Here is a 15,945-nt window from a genome sequence, read left to right on the forward strand (position 1 = left end):
CAAAAACTTTTGTTTTGGATGCTATTAATTGTTTGACAGCACTAATATATATGTATGTATATATATATATATATATATATATATATATATATATATATATATATATTCATGTATGTGTGTGTGTGTGTGTGTGTGTGTGATCCAGGACCACAAAACCAGTCATAAGATCATCTGAAAGTTGAATAAATAAGCTTTTGTCAAGATGGGACAATATTTGGCCAAAATACAACTATTTGAAAATCTGGAATCTGAGGGTGCAAAAAAATCTTAATATTGAGAAAATCACCTTTAAAGTTGTCCAAATGAAGTCCTCAGCAACACATATTACTAATCAAAAATTAAGTTTTATTTTTACGGTAGGAAATTTACAAAATATCTTCATGGAACATGATCTTTACTCAATATCCTAATGATTTTTGGCATAAAAGAAAAATCAATAATTTTGACCCAAACAATGTATTTTTGGTTATTGCTACAAATATACCCATATTTATGACTGGTTTTGTGGTCCACGGTTTATTTATGTAATAATTTATAATATATATATATATATATATATATATATATATATTTTTTTTTTTTAATTATTATTATTATTATTCAAGAGAAATATGATCTAAGCCCCCTGATGTTTGATGCAGTGAAATTTTAATTTAATTTTTTTATTATTTTTTTATTTTATTTGATGCTGTGAAAATTGTATTTAATCTAATTTAATTTATTATTTTATTTTTCTCTAGGAATGTGTATACCGTCGTATTTGTGAAGTTTTATCAGTACAACCATATTCCCCCACACCAGCAAGCGGCGCTACAGCGCAGAAGTGTTAAAAACAAACCATCGAGAAGCGTGTTGTTGTCGGAAGTATTTTGTTCGTCGGTCTTGTAGTTCATTAAAAGCGCCACGTGGCTGTAATTGTCACGCTTAAGTCAATCTGTGCCTCTTGAAACAATTAAAATGGGCAAAAATGGTAAAAAAAAAAGAAAAGAAAGTGAAAGGAGCGGAGAAAACAGCCGCTAAAATGGAGAAGAAGGTGTCAAAAAGATTGAAAAGAGAGGAGGTGAGTGTATTAGATGCCACCATTAGCCCTCTAAACAATAAACCAACACAAATGTCAGTTTTATTCAATATTTTATTGAATTAGGAGGATTTAGAGGCTTTAATAGCAGAATTTCAGGTGTGTGTTCACGGTAACAGGTGTGTGAGTCACGTGTAACGTTACAGGTGTGTGAGTCACGTGTACAGGTGTGTGAGTCACGTGTACAGATGCTTTAGTGAAGGGAGTTCAAGTCTGAGCTCCGATGTTCTTTTTTCACCTTTTCGTTTGTTGTGTAGCCTATTACAATGGCTTTTCGAGAAATTCGAGATTTTGGACAAACGGACCTTTCTGCAAATAACAGGAATAAAGGGAAACGTTATTATTAATATAACAGCTTACATTAATCAGTTGAAGCAGTGGCGTCGGTTTTTGTTGATTAAATTTGATTTGCCATATGAAGGCGCTTGTTTTGCTCGTTTAGCTATAGACTTGCTTGCAGTATGCCTTGAGTACAATATAAGTAAATTTCTGTTGAATAAAAAATGTCAAAATGCTGGCCTTTTTCTACGGTGACGCACTGCTGCAATATTATTATTTCCACTCAATTAATAATGCTGTCATTAAAACGACATCATTTTCTCGTTTAAACAACATCTGTTCTCGTTAAAACGATGTATTTCCTCGTAATAACAACATATGTCATAAAATCGATTAATTTTTCCCGTTATAGAGATTACATGTGAGCCAGCTGAGGATTGTCGCTGCTGTCCCACAGGATCTGACTTGCTGAAGATGATCAGATTAAAACAGTTATTTTGAATAACCGGCTTGGGATATGTCGAATGACTCAAGTTTGATTTAACACCAAATCGAAATAAGAACAAACAAACCAAATAAAGATAATTGATAAATGACAATGCAGCGCAGCATTCCTACATTATAAAGCATGGAAGTAAGCCTAAAAATAGCATTTAACACAGAATCAGTCAGATCTGCTGAACAACAAGTTACAAAACGAAATGGAATATGCAAACCACGAAAATGTCTATGCTATTTCATTCAGTACAACCTAATAGATAAATTAACAAAATCATGCTAAAGACATACATAAGAGCACCATTAATGAAAACTAGCAAAATATGGTTGCATGAATAATAAATAACTGATAAATTTATCCACCCCTAACCTAAAATATTAAAAACTTTTGAGGCAATAAATATTGTATAAATTTAACAATGTTAATCCTTCTAAAACAGAAAAAAAACATATTTCACAAAAGTCTGTCTGTTTTATAGTGTTTACAATATATTCGTAAGGTTATTAGTATAATTTCTCCATCAAGATCTCATAATTTTTTAAAGCCTGGTTATAAAAAAAAAAAAAAAAGCTACAATCTGTATTATAGGCTAACCAAAGACCTATATCTTTAAACTGCAGGCCACTTTATCACCAACCCTGCGCCGCTCTTTGCTCCTTTAAACGCCGTCCATTGCGCCGCTCTTTGCCCCTTTAAACGCCGTCCATTGCGCCGCTCTTTGCCCCTTTAAACGCCGTCCATTGCGCCGCGCTTTGCCACTTTAAACGCCGTCCATTGCGGCGTTTTAAACGTCCATTTCTAAAATTAATTTTTTTTGCATTGGTCTTAATTGATATTCAAATTTTCTGAGATACTGAATTTAGGACTTTCATTTGTTGTCAGTTTTAATCATCAAAATTAAAGGAAATAAACATTTGAAATATATCAGTCTGTGAGTAATGAATGAATCTAATATACAAGTTTCACTTTTTGAATGGTATTACTGAAATAAATCAACTTTTTCATGATATTCTAATTTTATGACCAGCACCTGTACAGACAGCAAGATGTAACAGCTTTTGTTAATCCTGGACATGTTATTACAGTCTTCACCACCAGGGGTCAGACTATCTTAACAAGTCATTTATCTCAAACACGTTTCTGTTGCTCTCTCTCCATCTCCCTACAGGCAGTGGTAGTTCCCCAGGGTGGAGGGCAGATGTGGATATTTGGAGGGGAGTTTGCGTCCCCTGACGGCGAGCAGTTCTATCATTATAAAGATCTGTGGGTGCTTCACCTGGGGACACGCACATGGGAGCAAATCAAGTCTACTGTTTGTTTTTGACATCTCACTGAGGACTGTGCAACACTCAAGTGATATATTACAGTCAAAGAAAATGCACTCTTATTTAAAATCTGGACACCATCATATTTTTTTTTAAGACAAAAGCTTTTAAAATGTACTTGAAGACAACATGACCGTAAAATAAGCAGAATATCATCAAAATAGTATAAAAAACTTATTGAATAATTACCATATTTATCTACTATAATATCAAAGATACCATAATATATATCAAAATATCATGGATATTGGATAAACACACACATGCACTACAATAAAAAAAGACAGAAATAAGCAACAAAATTACTAAAACTATTACACTGAAAAAGACACAAGCCATTCAATAAGACAGAGTTGAACCGGAAGTCTAATTGTATTTGGTCTTTATGGAAGCTTAGCAGGGACTTTAAGACCTGTGTCCACCTGTGTTTTGTCGGCAAACTAACCGGATGGACTTTTGCCTTGGCATCCTAGCCGTTTGTTGAAATATGTCCTCTTTGTCCTTTCAGAGCTCCTGGTGCTCCGTCTGGCAGGAGTGGACATCGAATGGTCCTGAGCAAACGACAGCTGCTTGTGTTTGGAGGCTTCCATTAGAGCTCCAGGTACAGGCAGGGGTCCCCAAATTCAACTTGTCAACATTAAATTTGTATTATAAGGAAAATTATACTTTTTGCTGTACTATTTGGAGTGAGATTTATGCTCCTTAAAGTGTATAGATGACCATTAGAATTTTGTAAATCTATTCAGTAATTTTAGTTTTTACTTTATATTTATTATTTTAAGGTGTGTGTGTGTGTTTAATATATATATGATAGAGAGTGATTTCAACACTTATAATAATAATAATAATAATAAGAAATGTTGCTTAAGCAAGCTCATCTGTATATTAGAATGATTTCTGAAGGATCTTGTGACACTGAAGACTGGAGTAATGATGCTGAAAATTCAGCTTTGCCATCTCAGGAATAAATTACATTTTTAAATATATTAAGTTATTTTAGTATGTAATACCATTTCACAATATTACTGTTTTTACTGTATTTTTTCCAGTAGTTCATGAAGTCATTATAGTGATGATATTGTAATATCATGGTAGTTTTGATCTATAGATACTAAGAATACAGTGGTACTACTAAATCATGTATAAAAATGCATTTACATGCACGTTCTTAAGCCGATTGTGCTTACTAAACTGAAAACGCACATGGTCATATAAACGCGGTAACCTGTTTTCTTTTATCAGAGTAAGGTCATAAACGGCGTAAGCATAAACACAGGTAGTTTTTTGCCTCTTACCCTGATTTCGCCTGGCATGTAATTGCATACAAACGCATACAGCGAAACCTGATTATTTTAATAAACTGATATTTGTGAGTTATCAGCTTACTGGTGTGCAAGCTAGTACTATGTCCAATAAATCATGATAGTGTCAAGGTACTTTTATTTTTTAACATACAGTTGCTAAGCAACTTGCCACATTTATATAGAATCCTACTGATGTCTTGTCACATGATGAATGGCTTACTGTAGCTTAATTCATATGGCCATAACTATTTGTTGCATGCTTATGTAAAAAAAAAATACATAAAACCTCAACAACTGAATTGAAGATGGTTAATTTTATTGAACATCCTCCCTTCATATATAGGCATGTGGCCTTTCAGGTTGAAGTGTAGTGGATTTAAAATTGTTCACACCTTATATGTCCATCATTAGTTAAGCTGTTACAGTTGGCTTCATTTTGCAAGAGGATGTAGATGGCAACTGCAACTGCTCTACACAGAGAGCGAGGTATTTTGTCATTTCGAGGAGCTTGTCCTTGAGTAAACCCACGAGAGTAAACCGATGTAGGTGGTAATAGCTGCCTTTCTCTTCCAGAGAGCGAAGAAGGATGTGGATAAAGGAACCAACCATTCTGACATGTTCCTGCTGAGGAGGGAAGGTAAAGAAGAGCAAGGTACCATCATTAGAGCCTCCACGGTCATTGCTTGTTTAACGTGGGTTGCTTTTCTCTCCATTCCTGCTTTTTGGAAGATCCACTTTCTTTCCCATGTCTGAAAAAGATTTATTCATAAATTTTGGTCCTGTCCTGCAGAAAAGTGGACATGGACACAAGTGAACCCTTCAGGAGTCAAGCCTCCTCCTCGGTCATGCTTCTCTCTGGTGGTGGGCCCCAGGGGCCAGGCGCTGCTCTTCGGTGGCGTCTGTGATGAAGAAGATGAGGAATCTCTGGAAGGAGACATTTTTAATGACCATTTACTTTTATGATCTCAACAAAAACCAGTGGTTTCCTGCTCCGCTAAAGGTTGGTGTGATGTTTTGATTTAGTAAAGCCTCTAAGTAAAGCCGAAGAAACATTAAAATATACATTGTCTTTTTCTTGGCAGGGCAACAAGTCAGAAAAGGCGCCGTGGGAAGAAGGGAGAACAGACGAATGAAACTGAAGGGGAGAAAGAGGAGCCACAAGGTCCCACTGAGATTGTTGAGGATGGAATGGTTATGACCATCAAGGAAGTGATTCCAGCCGCAGAGGAGGATAGTGAGGAGGAGGAGGATGGCGAAGAGGAGGTGTCGGCTGCAATGGCTCCCCTGGTGGAGCCCTGTCCTCGGTCCAGCGCCATGGCAACGGTGAAGCACGGCAAGTTGTACTTGTACGGTGGAATGTTTGAGGTGGGAGATCGACAGTTCGCACTCCGCGATCTCTACAGCCTGGACCTGCATAAGATGGACCAGTGGGACATTCTAGTGGAAATGGACCCCAGTAAGTGGAAAGACAGCCCAGAATTCCCTTAGCTTCTTTCAGAATAAAACTGTCTATCTGTCTGTCTGTCTATCTATCTAGCTATCTATCTATCTATCTATCTGGGTTGCCAGGTCTGTGAAACAAAACCCAAAGTCCAATTGTTATTCAAAACTACAATTAAATTTATGCAGTTTTTCCCCTCTGTTGGGGGTCCATCGAAAACATGTTATGGGGGGGGCAATCACTTTAACCCGCAGACTAAAAAACAACCCCAAGCAACAGTGTAAAAGTTGCCCAATTTTGCTATAAATCTTTGGAGTTTGCAACATTCTGTTGTTTGTTCTATCCATTGTTTGTCTGTCTGTTTCTCTATCTATCTATCTTTCTATTTATATGTTGTGTTGCGAATAGTTCAGTACAAACAAGTATAAGAAACGAGCCACACTCAAACACTGAATTCTAATTATAGAGACGCAGGAGTGGCTGGAAGAAGCGGAAGATGAAGAAGCAGCAAAGGGCGGTGATGATGAGGAAGAGGAGGAATCTGAAGAGGAGGATGAAGAAGGAGTGTATTTCGGAAATGCCAATTACATTTTGTATTTCGGACACATTAGTGAAGGAGAAAAATATTTAAATAGTAAGTTTACTTTCAGACAGTTCAAAATGATGGCTATTTATGAGATTGAAAGCACATCCCTGAGGGTGGACGCATACATTTTCCTTTAATGATCAAGGCCATGATTTGGGTCAGGTCCATGAGGTAGACATGAGCAGATGACAAAGAGTTTAGCTGCCAAGACCCAGGTCAACATCTACTGATTCTCTTTGACAACCAGAACTGTGTGTTTTGCTTTAGGGTCCTTCTCGCTTAAATGCATTATTGTTAGATGCCTGTTTTGCTTGTCAGTTGTAATAACATCACTGATTGTTAGCTTGTGGCTGCTTCATGGTTAGGTAGTATGCTAAACAAAGAGACTTTGTTGCCTCATCCACATCGGGGGTGTTTTGTGTTCAGAGTATCTCCATTTCAGTACTTAAGCTCCCAGGTTTTACCTTGGACATAAAGTGCTGACTCCAAAGTTTTTTAGGAGAACTGAAAAGTTTATAGAGATTTAAAGAGAATCGAAGTGGTAACCTGGACAGGTGTTGACATTTTCTCTGAATCTCTCAATCAGATGCAGACCATCCTCCAGTAAAGCCCGGAGAAGCGCTTGCGGATTATCAAACACTTACTGAGAAATACTGGCTGGGTCTGGCCCGAGCCAACATTGGTCCTGACGCCAAAGAGAAGAAAGTACAAAAGGTCGGCCACGCCATGGCCAAGGTGTTCTTTGAGGATCAGGAATGAGATTAGTGTGTGTGAGAGATAAGATAATTAAATGGTTTGTTTGTGAGAAAGCGCATGGATATGTGTTATGTATATTAGCAAGCTGTGTGTGTGTGTCTGAAAGTGCACAAAAAAGAACAGATGGATGCGTGTTTGAGTTTTAAAGTAGTTAAAACATGTTATTCTGACTTTAATGTTTAAAAAAAAACATGGCCTTACTCTTTTCTCACTATTTTATCCATGTGGTATTATTAATAACAGAAGCTGAATCTCAAAGTAGTTTAATTAATTGCATTAAGCATCGTTTTTTCCCCCCTGCTTTCCGTAACCCTCTCTAATCAGATTCAGAATCCATATTTGGTTTGGGACCACTGCTCTAAATCATACTAAGCTAGGCAACATTTACTTTTCGTAATATTTGATTAAATTAGTTCATTATTTAGCATAAGCAAATTTAGTTTGAAGGGTTGTTGTGCAACAATGTGCAACATAAATTTGCTCCCTCATCATAAATTGTGTTTGCTTTATGTAATATCCTTAGTGATTTGGTCCCAAGATATCAAACATTATTCAGAATCTTATTTTCCTGCCCTTTTGTCAAAGAGAAAATATTTTTTTTTTAACTTGGTTCAGTGCCATTCTTCCTGACTAAAGATGACGTTCTGTTATCAGTTATCAAAAAAAGAGTTATAAAAGTTAATATTTTCAAGATCAGTTGACAGACCTTTTTTCCTTCTCTGACATGCATGACTTAAAAAAAAAAAAGTCAGAAATATTAACATAGTAAAGGAAAGCTTATTGAATGTTGCTCTTCTTTGAACAACTATCCTCTTTTACCCATTATTATCAGTAGCTTTTCTAGAAAACCTTTTTTCTTTTCTTTTTATTGTCATAATACATTCCTGCTCTAAACAAAACTAGAAAGTATGACTTTGCAAACGGGGAAAAAAATTCTAAATAAATTAAGCAGTATCGATATATACTATTATAATATTTATTAATATTTTGTATATTTTTCACTTTCAGTTTTTGTCATTTATGTGCTTTTATTTTATTTCAGTTTAATTTTTCTAATTAAACATGTTTATTTCATTTAGTTGCCAAAGCAACATTTCTAATTCTTTAATTTTTTTTGAAAGTCATCATTTACATTTTTTTTAATGTCAGCTTTGTTTCATTTAATGAAAACGATTTTAATAGTTGAAGTTAACAATAACAACACTGGACAAAAGTTGATTTTTTTTTAAAAGAAATAATGCAAAACACTCTTGGAGCTAGTAAAAAAAATAGGGTGGAAAAAAGTTGGTCTCGAACCCTGGTATATATCTGTTGAAATGCTCTATTATAGTGATAGTTGCCGTGTGTCTCAAACTGGTGTCATTTTATTCACAGCTTTTTAAAATGCAGTATCCGTCTAAACGTGAGAGATAATTGCAACAAATATCAGAACAGATGTGTTCTGTGAAAGACATCTATAAGAAGTTTTGTCTTTGAGCTGAAGAAAGCTAAATCGGATGGCCAAATGGCAATCACAGTTTCTAAATGAAAGGCGCTTCCCACATTGACCTATTTTTTGTTGGCTGTGAAGAATGAGCGATGTAGAAAGAGAAGCTACTGAATAATAAATGGCGGATAGAGAAATGGATGAGGTTACGATTATGCAGCCAACTGTCTCTCATCTCCCCTCTTTCTCTCTCCATCTCGCCATCTTTTTTAAAATTCTGAATTTCTTTTTAAAAAGACAGTTTATAAATAACTAAAGTCACCGTTTTTACAGCCCTGCTCTGACGTCGTGAAGCACAAGAACGTACTGTCGTCAGAGATGCATCAGAAGTGTGTGTGTGTGAGAAAGACAGCAAGAGGGAGAAACCGGGACAGATTTGCTAGTTCTCTAAGATTTACTAAGATGCTTGTAGGTCATGTTACTTGATTGATTCCATTTATTTACCTAGTGGCTGTCTTTATGACCTCATTAGTGTGCTGAACCAATAAGAAAGAGTTTGATAAAAGATAATGATTCATAATTGAAGCTTGACTAATTTTATAGCTTGGGGACATGTTTCCTCACATTATCTAATTTGTTTGGACAGAGTTTGAAAAGGCTTGTAAATGGAGCCATTTAATGATCTTTTACTGACCAAAGGTGTTACAATGAAGTTTCAGAAAGAATTGATGCAGTAGACTCTCAATTTTTTTTTTTTGGAATCTTTTTGTGTGTGTGTGTGTGTGTGTGTGTGTGTGTGGACACAGTAAATTAATCAAAAGTGGTGGTAAAGACGTAAAAAAAAAAAAAATCAACTTCACTAACAATTTTTTTTAATCAAAGAAATAAAAAAAACATTCTTACAAATCAATAGTGTATTTTTTTTTTGCATTGCATTGCATTGCATGTACTTAAAAGTACATGCATTTCCCTAGAGCGAAAATCTCATTACCGTTTTAAAATTTCTACATTGTCATGTTTGACATACTGATAGAAAATGAGTCTACTACAACAATGATTTTACTACCAAATTTTTTCTCTGTATATGCAAAAATATTTCCATTACTTAAAAATTACTTGTACATTTCTAAATCATGGTAATTTTTGTTGCTCTGCATTTAATCTGTGCTGTTTTAAATAATACAATGTTAGACTGTAATACAATTATTTTATGTTTTACTGTAATAGTTAAAAAATGTCACTGAATGACACACAATAATGAATCTCTTGAATAAATGTAAGAATGATGGGAGTTTCAAAAAATTAAACTGAAGCATCTGGACACATCTGCAAGAAATGAGAGAAGCTTAATTGTCATGAAGAAAAATTACATTTCAAAAATCGTAATGATCAATCATGTCACGTTTTAATTAATCTTGATTTTTATTTTTATTTTTTAAACTACTTGTGTGCTTTCCAGTGGCCAAGGTCAGGTTATCTGTTAATATGTTATATTTCGGTTTATTTCACACCAAACCCAATATACCCGTAGAACACTTTGAAAATAAAGCACGTGTTGTGTGGGACCATTCTGTGATTCTTTTGCGTCTTTTTAAATAAAATATGTTGATTTGGGTGAACTATCCCTTTAATAACAGGCCTAATTTGCTTAATGCGAAAAAAAAATCCTTTTTGCTTTGATTTGAGGGGACCTGAAAAATGTTTGTGTGAGCTTTGCCTAGGCCCTATGTTAGGGGTTGTTTTGAGAGCTCTCTTTCTCCGTCTTGACTTCCATCTTACCAATAGATTTAAAGAAACCGTCCATAATCCTCTTCTAGTACTGGGACAAAGCTGAACTCAACACAGTGATTCAGTTACAGTAATCTCAGACAAAATTGGCTTAACTTCCTAGTAGACGTCCACCAAACAGACAGGCAGCCGGTCAGATGCACAGTTTTGGTGGAGGGGTGACAGAGGCAGTCATGTAAAAATGCCACTGATGCCCAGTAGGGTCAAAGGAAAGGACACTGGTGTAATGTCATTAAAATTCAAAGGGAACAAGGCTCGACTCATTAGTGTTGCCAGATCTTGCTAGAAAAAAACAAATAAAAACTATTCAATATCTTGTAAATAAGAAACATACCAAAATATCTTAACCTGCCTATTAGCTCCATAAGCTGGATCACGTATGAGCCAATCCCAAACAACAAAGACGCTTAATAAGAATTGCTTATAATACGTGGACATGGTAACAACACGAGCACGTTCTGCGACGCGGCCTAAAAACAAACGCAAAACAATTAATATATAAAGAATTAAGATCGCCAAACACAACGACTCGCTGTAATTTTGTGCAAACGTGCACCAAGCGTGCAAGACGGCGAAACATTGCTATGGTTACCATGGTGTCAATTAAGGCAATTTCAGGAGTGTTTTGCACACAAAACGATAATTTAGGGGATTTGCTCGCTTATTTAAATACTGTTGACACTCCCGAATCGGGTTACCAACTTCAGAAAAGGAAAATAAGGGACACGTTTTTTTAATGGAGTCTCTTATGCTCATAAAAGGCTGAATTTATTTGATTAAATACAAAAAATTAGTAATATTGTGAAATTATTGCATTTTTTTTATATTGTTTTCCTATCTTAATATAGGCTACTTTAAAATCTAATTTATTTCTGTGACGCAGTGCTGAATTTTCAGCAGCCATAACTCCAGTGATCCTTCAGAAATCATTCTAATATGCTGATTCATTATCAGTGAAACTGTTATGCTGCTTAATATTTTTTTGGAAACGTGATACTTTTTATTCTTTGAATAAAAAGGTTAAAAGAGCAGCATGTATTCAAAATAGAAATCGTTTCCAACAATTTAAGTCTGTACTATCACTTTTTATCCATTTAACACATCCCTCCTGAATAAAAGTAGGCTTATTCTAAAAGTTTCTTTAAAAAAAAACAAACAAAGGAAAAAGACATTTACTGACCCCATAGTAGTATATATTGTAACACACAAAATTTATATTTTGAACACACATTGTTCTTTTAAACATTTTATCAAAACATCACAATATCACACGTCCCAAAAAATATGAAGCAGCACAACTTGGTCTTAAAGCCTCCGTCGAACGGCTATGTTCACAAATCAAACTCTTGTCCAAAAAGAATAATTAATTCTCAATTTAGAGTTTGTTATTCGTATGGTCTAGGTGGTCATCATGGCATATGCCTTAAAACATTCTTTGATGTCTTTGGCGATACGGAACGGATGGCAACCCTACTCCCGAAACCTTCTATGATTTGCCTATGATTTATTGGTAGTTTGCAATTATTCTCATATTGTCACGAATCTGGTCCATGCTCTCCCTGTCAACCACCACTAGAGGTCACCTGTTCACCACAGTGACTTTTACACTCACAGCACATTGGACTCCATTTCCCACAATCCATTGCACAGATCACAGCTGTCACCATTCACACATCACACACACCTGATTATCATTTCACAATCACGCACTCACTATTTAAGTCTGGGACTTGCTCTTGCTCGGGGCCGAGTATTGTTAGCATTTATCACTAACCTAGCGATAGCAACTTTACAGAGCCATTGTTATAGTCTTGTCTTGCCTTGTTTATCTTGCCGTGTCTGACCCTGTCCGTGTTTCCTGGATTTACCCCTTTGCCTTGCCGTTTGGACTGTGTTCGCTCCCCATTTGGATTATTGCTCTCGTCTCTGGATTATCTCTCTGCCTTGCCCCTTTGGATACTGTTCGCCGATCATCGACCCACGCTTGCTCCACGGATTGCTCTGTCTTGCCCTTGCCATACCTGTTTGCCGATTTCTGACCCTGCCTGTTTTCTGACCGTGTTTTTTAATAAAGCTTTGCACATGGATCCGCACGTCTCACGTCTCGTCAGCCCCGTAACACATATAGCCTACTTATTATAGCTTTAAAGGAATAGTTTAAACAAACATAATTTTGCTATAAAAAAAATGCAAGACGGGGCAGTGGAATGGGGAAAAAACGCAGCCTCGACCGTTTTTTGTCTGTTTGTTTTAATTTAGGTAACGTAGCGTGTTTTTGCCGAGACACATCAGAAGTCATAAGATGCAAGCACAACATAAATTTTAGTCTGGTTCTTGGAATATAGCAAATTAATCTATGGACCACTTTTGCGATACTGTTATGGAGTAATTTTTGGCGTTTGACAGAACTAGTTCCATTTTGTTAATGTGTGTTCCACAGATGAAGGAAAGTCATATGTTATATGTAGAGCAGTGCCGATCCTAGACTTCTGGGGGCCCTACGCAAAACTTTGTCGCGGGGAGGGGGGTGTGAAAGAATGGATGTAACGCATTTGTCCGTGTTTCACGCCGTCTCGAATCGTGCTCGCGGAAAGCGCTCGAGAAACCGTATCTCTTCCGCGGCTCGGTATGCTTTCAACTCGTTTTTTTTAGTCTCGAGCAAGAAACTGTATTCTCGTTACATGATTTGACTGATTTTTATGTAGAGAGGGTGACAGCGCACCGCATTAAAATAAATAATGATTAACTTTTTCAATAACCGCTGGCCAAACTCAAAAACGAAACTAAAATTAAAACTTTGAGAGCAGGGGGCCCCAACTTGCATATTCTGCGTATAGGGAGGATCGGCTCTGGTTTGGAGTGACAGGAATGTGAGTAAATGATGACAGAATATTCATTTTAGGCGAACTATTCCTTTAAGATTGAGAGGTTTTGCACAGATGTCTCTGTGAATCCTGTGCAAATCTTCTCGAGTCAGTTATGGGGTGGATTTTTACATTTATTTGTAAGCATTCCACCTCACGTTTCAGTGATGCATGACGTGGGGGTTAGTTTCTACAGGAGAGGACAACGATAAAAGTGAGAGAAAGAGACAAAACAAGGACATGAGAGAGACTTTGAAGATGAGATGAATTGGCCTTGCAGACTGTATTTCATATTTTCAATGCATTTCAATTTTTTTTTTTTTTGCTTAATCCATCAAGAACATTCATTTTAATTTTTGACAGGTTTGTGGAAGACGTCCTGACAGTGCTGTTTTTTTTTTTTCTCTTCAAAAGATGATCCTCATATGTGTGAAGTGCAGTGAGAGACCACACCCATATTTTTTGGCCACACCTCTGGCAGGATTGAGAACAATTCTATATGAAGGTTGCTATAGTGATGGCACACTCTCACTGGGGAAATCTCATGCATCACCTGTTTGTCTGCTTTTATTTGCAATCATCTGTACTGAGAATCTTCTACCACTTTCACTCAAATTTAACTAAATACAAGGAGTGAAAAATAGGCCGTATTTTACCCCAAAATCAAAAGGAAAAAATAAGAATTATATTTTGAAAGAAAATAAAGGACTATTATTTTTATTTTCATATAAAACTGTCATTACTATAATGCATCTATTATAGTATTACAATACATTATAAATTCTGTACTGTATTACAGTATTTTACTTTATTACTGTAAAAAATACTTTATTAATTTTTGTATTAAAATAAAGCTTGTACAAACAGAATAAAATTTTAGAAATAGTTTACAATTAAAATATCAACAAAAAAGATATTTTGTGGCTATTTTAGAACCATGTTTTTGCATTGTTTCTAAGCACCCCACCACCACCAACAAATTCTTATTTCCATAAATAAATAAATAATAATTACAGAACTACCCTCTGTAGGATTACTAACAGTGTACAATTTAATTTTGTTTCATGTCATAGTATTAAAAAATTATAAAACAATGTGACTGCAAGTGTGAGGAGGGTGGATTAATTAACCTATTTTATGATAATATTTATTCTTGTCCCCCCCCCCCCCCCCCCCCCCCTTAATTAAATTTATTATTTTAAGTTTATTTATTAATTCTTTATTTTGGGGTAAAAATGACCCCCCCCTTAATTTAATTTATTATTTTTGGTGGGTGGGGGTCGGGGTCCACAATATGATTCTTATCTTCTGTAAATCCATCCAAAAGTAACAAGTTGTCACATTTCGAACATACGGAGAAAGACCTAAAGGCCAAAAAAAAGAGAAAATAATCACAACACAAGAGCTTACTTTCAAACACTTTCATTATTTTCTCCATGTAACTCAAAGAAACACCCCCAGGAAAAGTAAAGAGCTGAATGATAGAGGAAGAGAAAGATAAAAGAATTGGGCATGCTTGGGCATGCTATAGGCGCATAGGGTGACGGATACATCCAGGTCAAACGGTACAAGAGCCGGCGGTGTGGGTCAACTGCAGCAACTTCCTGTTTCAAAGACCCTTTGGAATCCCACCATCCCCGTCACATACAGCCGTTGTGGTATCAAAGTGAGCCAGTCAGCGAGTTTGCAAACTTCTTGGAGCAACCCAGGGAATCGAGTTGAGCAAATGTATGACTCCATACATTTGGCCCCCAGCTTGCGTTCTTCTACATCAGCATAGTTGTGATTTGTACATTTCATTTTATTGGTCTTTTGTTTTCCTTTTTTCGGCTGGATAGAGAAACGGAGAAATATGGGGAAGGAAGGGAGGTGGCAAGAAAGAGGGATAGAGAGAGTACACAAACTGAATGAATCATTGCCAGGAGGACAGTGTCAAGGGGGAAAGTACAAGCCCATACACACATGCTATAAAAACATCTCAATCTTTGCATTCTGTTAGCTGGCTATAAAAAAATAAACAAAACCCCTCTCTTTGATTGGTTGTTTTACTCCTTTTTGTTTCGTCTCAGATTTTGGGACGGAAAGGCCGCTGGATGCCAAGACCAGCGCTCGGACCACGGGTTCATCATTGACTAACCCGATCAGACCTGTTCCATTATGTATCATGGCGTTGGCCAATAAGGTAACAGTTTTCATCACACTCATATGACCGTTATAAGTATGTTGGCGAATTTGTACGATCTCATTCGTAAGATTGTTATGAGGCGTGCTCTCATGGTGAAATGTTACCTACAAGAGGTGCGTATTCGTAGAAGTAAGATCCATACAAAATCACCAATTCGTACAATATCTTATAAATTCGCATTGGAATGTGTTGAACTAGTCCAAATTAAATTTAGCAGTTTTTACTCCGCATCCAAAACTTACTAGCACACTTTTCCGTACGTTTTTTTCCCCGATAAGGTTATCTATACAAAACTAAAACATACGTTAGCATGCAACTTAGTTTTTTTTTTACTTTTACAAAAACAAGGCAGTCGGCATTTTTCAGACGTCTTGCAAATAGCTAAAAAAGTTTTTTTTTTTTTTTTTTTCTTTT

At 36.1% G+C, this 15,945-nt stretch overlaps 1 pseudogene across 1 annotated transcript; it reads left to right on the forward strand.

The window, feature by feature from the left end:
• The first annotated feature begins 967 nt into the window (after window positions 1–967).
• LOC306867019 (kelch domain-containing protein 4-like) lies at window positions 968–7,718 on the forward strand (annotated as a pseudogene). Its single transcript, XR_013786119.1, has 8 exons — window positions 968–1,060; window positions 3,025–3,161; window positions 3,690–3,771; window positions 5,059–5,137; window positions 5,276–5,496; window positions 5,568–5,941; window positions 6,393–6,560; window positions 7,099–7,718. The product of XR_013786119.1 is annotated as a kelch domain-containing protein 4-like (transcript).
• The last annotated feature ends 8,227 nt before the right edge of the window (window positions 7,719–15,945 follow it).

This window comes from Barbus barbus (assembly GCF_936440315.1).
Source record: "Barbus barbus genome assembly, chromosome: 48".
Taxonomy (NCBI): domain Eukaryota; kingdom Metazoa; phylum Chordata; class Actinopteri; order Cypriniformes; family Cyprinidae; genus Barbus; species Barbus barbus.